The following is an 8,457-nucleotide window of genomic DNA, read 5'->3' on the forward strand; positions in this document are numbered from 1 at the left end:
GCACTATTTAGGGGCTGCTTAACTGGGGCCATATACTGCCGGAGAAGTCAAAGAATGGCATTTTCCATGCTTGGCATAGGGTCAAGGGGGTAACTATTCTTGCCTAGCTATAGGAGATACATTAGGTTCAACTAATCTTGGTTATAATGACTCATTTTTATTCTGGCTTCCAAGAGACCTTGGAAAACTCATCAAGAGAAATAAATTTGACATAACAAGGACAGAGAGCACATATAGTGCTCAGTGGAAGAACCCAACTTTTATTTAAATAGCACTATAGGGAAATGGTAATTGAAGGAGTCAGACAGCAGATTGCAGTTGAAGAGACCCTGCAGCCACCACTGAGGTCCGTGTTCTCTCAGGTTTCCAGTCCCGGCGGATAGAGAAATGTCCTTGCTTTGCTATAATAGAGGCTGTGCAGCCAGCACTTCAACCCACAGACCAACACGGATGATTCTTGTACATATCATCCAGGAGTTCCAGTTTTTCATGATGCTTTAAAGGGTTGGTCTTGCTGTAAGAAAAGAACAACAGATTTTTCTGATTTCTTAAGCACCGTAGGCTGTACAAAGGGTAAGCACAATGATGAGAAGCACCCTGAGCCTGTCAAACCTGAAGTCAAGACTACCTCTGAGAAGAAGGAATTGTCTGAATTAAAACCTAAATTTCAAGAACACATCATTCAAGCCCCTAAACCAGTAGAAGCAATAAAAAGACCAAGCCCAGATGAACCAATGACAAACTTGGAGTTGAAAATAGCTGCTTCACTAAAACAAGCACTGGATAAACTTAAACTGTCATCTGAGAATGAAGTAGATAAAAAGGATGATGATAGTGATGAAATTACATGGGACTTCATGTAAAAATGTTGGCTGTGTAAAGACATACCAGGGTCCACAGAGTATAGAAGAAGTTTGTATTTTTCATTCTGGAGTTCCTATTTTCCATGAAGGGATGAAATATTGGAGCTGTTGTAAGAGAAAAACTTCTGATTTTAATACATTTTTAGCCCAAGAAGGATGTACAATAGGAAAGCACTTGTGGACAAAAAAAGATGCTGGGAAAAAATTTGTTCCATGTAGGCATGACTGGCATCAGACAGGAGGTCAAGTTACTATCTCAGTATGTGCTAAAAATTCACTTCTAGAACTTAGTCATGTAAAGGCAAACAGTACACTGTTAAATATCCATATTGTATTTGAAGGATAAAAAGAATTTCATCAAATGTGAAATTATGGGGAGTAATCGATGTGAAGAGGAGTTTTGTAAATATGACAGCCACAAAGATTGAAATCACAATGAGAAAAACTGAACCTATGCAATGGGCAAGGCTTGAACTACCTTCACCCAAAAAACAAGATGAAAAAAAAGATAATATAGCCGATTGAGAACAAGGGAGTTGGGGTGGGATGGGACATTAGCTATCTGTTTTGAGGTTCCTAATACTATGCGGTGAAGTGGTGACTTGCTATTGTAATTATATACATACATAGACACATATATGAATGTATGCACATATATGTTATTAATGTGGCATTCCAGACCTAATTAAAAAAAAAGATTTCTAGAGATCAAAATCTTTTTTTCCTTTTCATGAATTCCTTTGGGCTTAAATGGGAGTGTTCTTGCTATCTAAATGTTAAACTTAAAAGAAGTCAAAGAAAGATCTCCCTATAACATCATTCAATACTTCTCCGTATCATTGTCATGTTAATGGGAGCAACAGGAAAGGGGCATTTCATGTGTTTTCTTATCTCACTTTCGCTTTTATTCCATATTGCTATATTACTGTGGGACATAAGGGGTTTTATTCCATTCTTTTAGGTGTTTGGGTTCCATAGTTTTAGGGGCTGAGAGGGGCTGTAAACAGCAGAATTTGTTTTCTTTGTTTTCTTTTTTTTCCCCCACATTTCAAGTTACCGGAGTCACAAATCACACATAGGCAATTTTAAATAGGGTGGACCTTTTTTCCTAGGAGGACATCCTCAGAGGTGATGAGGATAGTAAAGAAAAGGGAGCTTGGCTTGTATGTTGTATAATTTGTAAAAAAAAAATTAATAATTGCAGTTAGCTTCCCTATAGTAATTCCATTTCTTACCATGCAGTCTAATTGTTAGTGCTAAGATTCATTGGGAATAGAGGGGAAAGGGTTAACATACAAAATTTGAAATGATCAATTTGGTCCTGATTTATTGTTTCATATAAAATTATGTTAAATAAAAAAATAAATAGCACTATAAGTTTTTTTTTAAAAAAAATAGCTCTATTAGTTGGATTTATTCTCTTTTATATATTATCTGGAACACCCACCTTTCATACCTAGAACCTCTAGCATAGCTAGCCCAAATTCAGTATATATTGCAGGGCCACATCCCTCAAAAAGATAGCTCATGAACCTTTCATCATGTTTCCTTTTTACTCTAGTGAGCTAGGGGGGCACAATTAGCTTGTAGAAATGCCATTTAATGAAATAACAAAATTGGACAAGTTGTAATAGAATGTCTCCCTTGTAAATGTTGTGGCATACTCCTCCATAATGCATATGTGTATAGAGATCATGAATGAGGAGATCCACATGTGTCAAGGGAAGACATAGGGCTGCCAATCCTCTAATGCTGCAGGATCACCTGGGTCTGCTTCCCACTTGGCTGTGGCACTTCTATAAAGTAAATCACACCTCCAATTTATGTTGATTTTTGAGCCACTGCCAGGCATATAGTTTTGTCTTGATGGGACCCTCAACTCTCTGTTTTAGACAGCTATCTCAGGTGGGCTTAGACCTCCCCCAAGATCCTCTCTGGTTTAGCATGTAAATGAAATTGAGTCAGACAAAAAAGATAAGCTAAAGAAAAGGAGCTAGATCATCAGTCTCCCTTGCATTTCTGCCTCAATTATGTTTGTCTGCCAGGCACAAACTAATTATTTGGTGCTGTATTTTGGCCAGGGAAAAAATCTCCATTTCTCCCTAAATGTAAATAGAGAAATAAGATAGATAGATTAAATGACTTGCCCACATTTAAAAAGCTGGAAATGTTGTAGTCAGGACTTGAACCTTGGACTTCTAATTCTATATTTCCTTTTTCACTGTTTATCCACATGCAAGTTGATGTATTAGGATATTTGATGGTTCTTTCCAAGACGAAGATGATCAAGACTTTGGGAGTTTTTACTTAAGTAACTCCTTTTCTTGTGGTAGTTCAATACAATTGCTGCTTTTAATTTGGTAGAAAAGTAAGAACTTATGAGGGAAAGTTTCCAGCTCCAAAATTAAATGCAATTTCAGTGTGGGGGAGACACTATTATGACTAGTCTCCTCAGTCACAGTCCTTCTTCCAAAGATACCCTCCAGGGAATTAATCTCTTAGAATTCTCATTAAGTGATTTTCTCTAAATATAGAACTCCTCTCTCTTGGGTGATTTTATTAACTCTTCAAAATCAGAAAAGTAAATGTGCCTAATGAGTGGTGCAGAAGCCACATCTTGAGCCATTATCAACTCATACTTTGATAAGAGATTGATATCCATTTTAAAAGCTAATGGAGAGAACAAGGCCTTTAAAATAATGAGGAACAAACCAAATTCCAGGTAAGAAGAGCATGGAGAACCACGCCCTGAGAGAAAAGAGAGGAGCACTGATAGGGAGATGGGAAGAACCAGTGAAAAGCTTCCTCTTTATATGAAGACATTCCATCCCATAATTCTCTTCCAGCTCTGTTTATGGTTTTTTTTTGGGGGGCTGACCTCATGTAGTTCAGGGGCTGTTGAATTGGAGGAACTTTCCCCCCAATCAAAAGGAGAGACAGTATGGCAGTTGAGTGTTTAATTTAGTGAAGGATTGGGTTGGAATCCTGCCTTAGACACTAGATATATATGATCCTGGGCAAATCACTTATTCCATCTCTACTTCATTTTCATCATTTGTAAAATGGTGATAATAACAACATCAGCCTCACAAGTTTGTTGTAAGGAACAAAGGACATGTTTGTAAAACACTTTGCAAACCTTAAAAAAAATCATATAAACATCTGACATTATTATTATTAGTAAGGTTCTGGGCTAAGTCTTCTGACGCCAAGGTCAGTGATCTTCCATTATACCATGTTGGCTCTACTTTGTGGGATAAAAAAGGACTTTTTAAACCTTCCACTAATTTTAGGCCTTGGAGAGTATAGTATTTGCTTATATTTTCATAGATAGGGGTTTGTATGATTAATCTTTCAGAGAGCGTTTATTTCTTTTTTAGGCTTTATCCATATAGGGTAAAAATCACTACAATCAGAATGTCCTGACTCCAAACTCTAAATTCAGTAATAAACTTCTTTCTTGCTGTTGATGCTCTATGAACATTACCCAGATACCTAGCCTAGTTCTTGCTTTTTTGTTCCACAAGAACTCCACCTGCTTTCTAGAAACTCTGTTGCTAGATCATGGCACTTTGGGTCTTAGTCCACTTTACCTTTCTTTTTGAATTTAACTCATTGGTTTTCTTGACCTATAGTAGCTACATGCTCCTCTCTACTTTGGCTGATCTGTCTAGACTTAGTATGTGATAGAATATTGGACTCAGCACCAGAAAGACCTCAGTTCTATTCCACCTTAAGAGCTATGTGATCCTTGGCAAGTAACTTAATCTCTCTAAGGCTAACTTTCCTTATCTGTAAAATCCAATTAATAATGCCTATAGTACTATCTTACAAGGTTGTTGTGAAAATCAAATAAAATAATGTATATTAAATACCATATAAATTTTAGTTATCATTATCTCTGCCTGCCTGGATAAACAGTACCTTCCTTTCTTAGCCAATACACCAGCCCAAACAACAGACCTTCTCCATTTCTGCCACCTGTGAACTTCTATCTTGTCTTTTCAAGCTCTTTTTTGTTTTGGTTATAAAAAAGAATAGAAAAAGATGAGTGTATATCAGACTTTTAATCCTACATTTTAAAAAGAAAATTATAAATTTGACATATTTGTTTCAAAGTTGACTTTCTTGTCCATGTTATCCTCTGAAATTTCTTTTGTTCTTTTCTGTGCTTTTTTAAAAAGCGCTTCAACGTTACTATTCCCATTCTTCTGATTTCTTCTTCTTGGGGAGAAAAAAAAACTAAACTAAAAACTCTCTTATACTAACTAAATAAACATAGGCAACCAAAAACAAATTCACACATTGGTCACATCTGAAAATGTATGTTTCATCCTATGCCTCTGCTCTTATCACTGTCTTTTGGGAGGTAAATGGCTGGTAATTGCATTCATCAGAATTCTTGTCTCTCAAACCTATTTATCTTTACAATGTTGTAGTCATTATATGCATTGTTCTCCAGGTTCTGCTAGTTTCACTCTGTATTAGTTCAAGCAAATCTTCTCAAGGGTTTCAGTCTACCTCTTCTGTATTTATTTATTTATTTATTTTACTGTGCAATGATATCCCATTATATTCTGTTACCATAAATTGTTCAGCCATTCCCCTATTAAAGGGCATGTGGTTTTTTAGTTCTTTTACTACAACAAAAGATACTTCTATGATTATTTTTGTGCAGATGATTTGTTTTTCCTCTTTCTTTGATGGTTTTGGGAGATATGCCTAATAGTATACCTGAGTAAAGGACATGACATTTTGATTTTAGTTTTAAATTACTTGCCAGAATTGCTGAAACAATTCACAGTTCTATTTTTAGCCTTTTAATTATATTATAATATTTCTTGTCTCAATCATTGATTTCTTCAAATCCATTAGTTGGGTGAGATTTTTCATATTTTATTTTTTAGTCTTAAACTAAAATTTATTTGGTGAATTTTTTAGTAGGGGTGAGGCAGGGATAACATCAACCATGATCTTGTTGACTCTTTTGGACCTACTGGTCAGTCTGCTGATCAGCTGGTCCTTGAACAGCAGACATAGTTTGTTGTCAAGACCATCTTTGAAGCCTTTTTAACTTAATATGAAACCTATCATAGCTTGTGTTCCACTGACATAACTTAAGATAATTTAGGTTCACAGAGGCAGCTAGTCCACATTCTATTCTAAACTATTTATTTTGTTTCCAACCCATTTCTCCAGAACTCTTATCGTGTTTATAATTAAAAAAAAAATCTCTTGCTGAATTTCTTCTAGACATTCTCACAGACCTTATGGCCAAATCTGTTTGTAGGTATTATGGAGTTACTATCTTCTTCTGAGTTTATCTCTTGGGTACGTCTGGATCTATAATGTATTTTTCATGATGTTTACTCATGTTTCTAGTGTTATTTCCTGATTTGACATAGTGTTCTAGGGTCAGGCTCTGACCTTTCCTAAACTCTTTTTTTAAATTTAAACATTTATTAATAATCATTTTTAACATGGTTACATGATTCATGCTCCTACTTTCCCCTTCACCCCCTGCACTCACCCCACCCATGGCCGATGCACATTTCCACTGGCTTTGTCATGTGTCCTTGATCAAGACCTATTTCCAAATTGTTGGTGGTTGCATTGGTGTGGTAGTTTCGAGTCCACACCCTCAATCATGTCCACCCCGACCCATGCGTTCAAGCAGTTGCTTTTCTTATATGTTTCATCTCCTGCAGTCCTTCCTCTGAATGTGGGTAGCGTCTTTACCATAAATCCCTCACAGCTGTCCTGGGTCATTGCATTGCTGCTAGTACAGACGTCCATTACATTCGATTTTACCATAGTATATCAGTCTCTGTGTACAGAGTTCTTCAGGCTCTGCTCCTTTCGCTCTGCATCAGTTCCCGGAGGTCTCTCCAGTTCGCCTGGAACTCCTCCAGTTTATTATTCCTTTTAGCATAATAGTATTCCATCACCCGCATATACCACAGTTTGTTCAGCCATTCCCCAATTGAAGGACATACCCTCCTTTTCCAATTTGTTGCCACCACAAAAAGCGCAGCTATAAATATTTTCGTACAAGTCTGTTTATCTATGATCTCTTTGGGGTACAAACCCAGCAATGGTATGGCTGGATCAAAGGGCAGGCATTCTTTTATAGCCCTTTGAGCATGATTTCAAATTGCCAGCCAGAATGGCTGGATCAGTTCACAGCTCCACCAGCAATGCATTAATGTCCCAATTTTGCCACATCCCCTCCAACATTCATTACTCTCCCCTTCTTTCATTTTAGCCAATCTGCTAGGTGTGAGGTGATACCTCAGAGTTGTTTTGATTTGCATTTCTCTAATTATTAGAGATTTGGAACACTTTCTCATGTACTTATTGATACTTTTGATTTCTTTACCTGAAAATTGCCTATTCATGTCTCTTGCCCATTTATCAATTGGGAATGGCTTGATTTTTTATACAATTGCTTTAACTCCTTGTATATTTGAGTGATTAGACCCCTGTCAGAATTTTTTGTTATAAAGATTTTTTCCCAATTTGTTGTTTCCCTTCTGATTTTGACTACATTGTTTTTGTTTGTACAAAGAAATGCTGATGATTTATGTGCATTTATTTTGTATACTGCAACTTTGCTAAAGTTGTTGATTATTTCTACAAGCTTCTTAGTTGATTCTCTAGGATTTTTTAAGTAGACCATCATATCATCTGCAAAGAGTGATAGCTTAGTTTCCTCCTTGCCCACTTTGATACCTTCAATTTCTTTTTCTTCTCTAATTGCAACTGCTAGTGTTTCTAGTACTATGTTGAATAATAGAGGTGATAATGGGCATCCTTGTTTCACTCCTGATCTTATTGGGAAGGCTTCTAATTTATCCCCATTGCATATGATGTTTGTTGATGGTTTTAGGTATATACTGTTTATTATTTTTAGGAAAGGTCCTTCTATTCCTATACTTTCCAGTGTTTTCAATAGGAATGGATGCTGTATTTTGTCAAATGCTTTTTCAGCATCTATTGAGATAATCATGTGATTTTTGTTTGTTAGACTGTTGATATGGTCAATTATGTGGATGGTTTTCCTAATGTTGAACCAACTTTGCATTCCTGATATAAATCCCACCTGATCATGGTGGATGATCTTCTTAATTACTTGCTGGAGTCTCTTTGCTAGTATTCTATTTAACATTTTTGTATCTATGTTCATTAGGGAGATTGGTCTGTAGTTTTCTTTCTCTGTTTTTGATCTCCCTGACTTTGGAATCAATACCATATTTGTGTCATAAAAGGAATTTGGTAGGACTCCTGCTTTGCTTATCATATCAAATAATTTGTATAGTATTGGGATTAGTTGCTCTTTGAATGTCTGATAGAATTCACTTGTGAATCCATCAGGCCCTGGCGATTTTTTCTTAGGGAGTTCTTTGATGGCTTGTTCAATTTCTTTTTCTGATATGGGATTATTTAGGTATTCTATTTCTTCTGCTGTTTATCTAGGCAGTTTATATTTTTGTAAATATTCATCCATATCTCCTAAATTGTTATATTTATTGCCATATAATTGGGCAAAATAGTTTTTAATGATTGCCTTAATTTCCTCTTCATTAGAGGTGAG

At 36.1% G+C, this 8,457-nt stretch overlaps 1 pseudogene; it reads left to right on the plus strand.

Moving 5' to 3' along the window:
- The first annotated feature begins 387 nt into the window (after positions 1-387).
- Positions 388-1,388, plus strand: LOC123231575 (annotated as a pseudogene).
- The last annotated feature ends 7,069 nt before the right edge of the window (positions 1,389-8,457 follow it).

This window comes from Gracilinanus agilis, chromosome 1 (genome assembly GCF_016433145.1).
Source record: "Gracilinanus agilis isolate LMUSP501 chromosome 1, AgileGrace, whole genome shotgun sequence".
NCBI lineage: Eukaryota > Metazoa > Chordata > Mammalia > Didelphimorphia > Didelphidae > Gracilinanus > Gracilinanus agilis.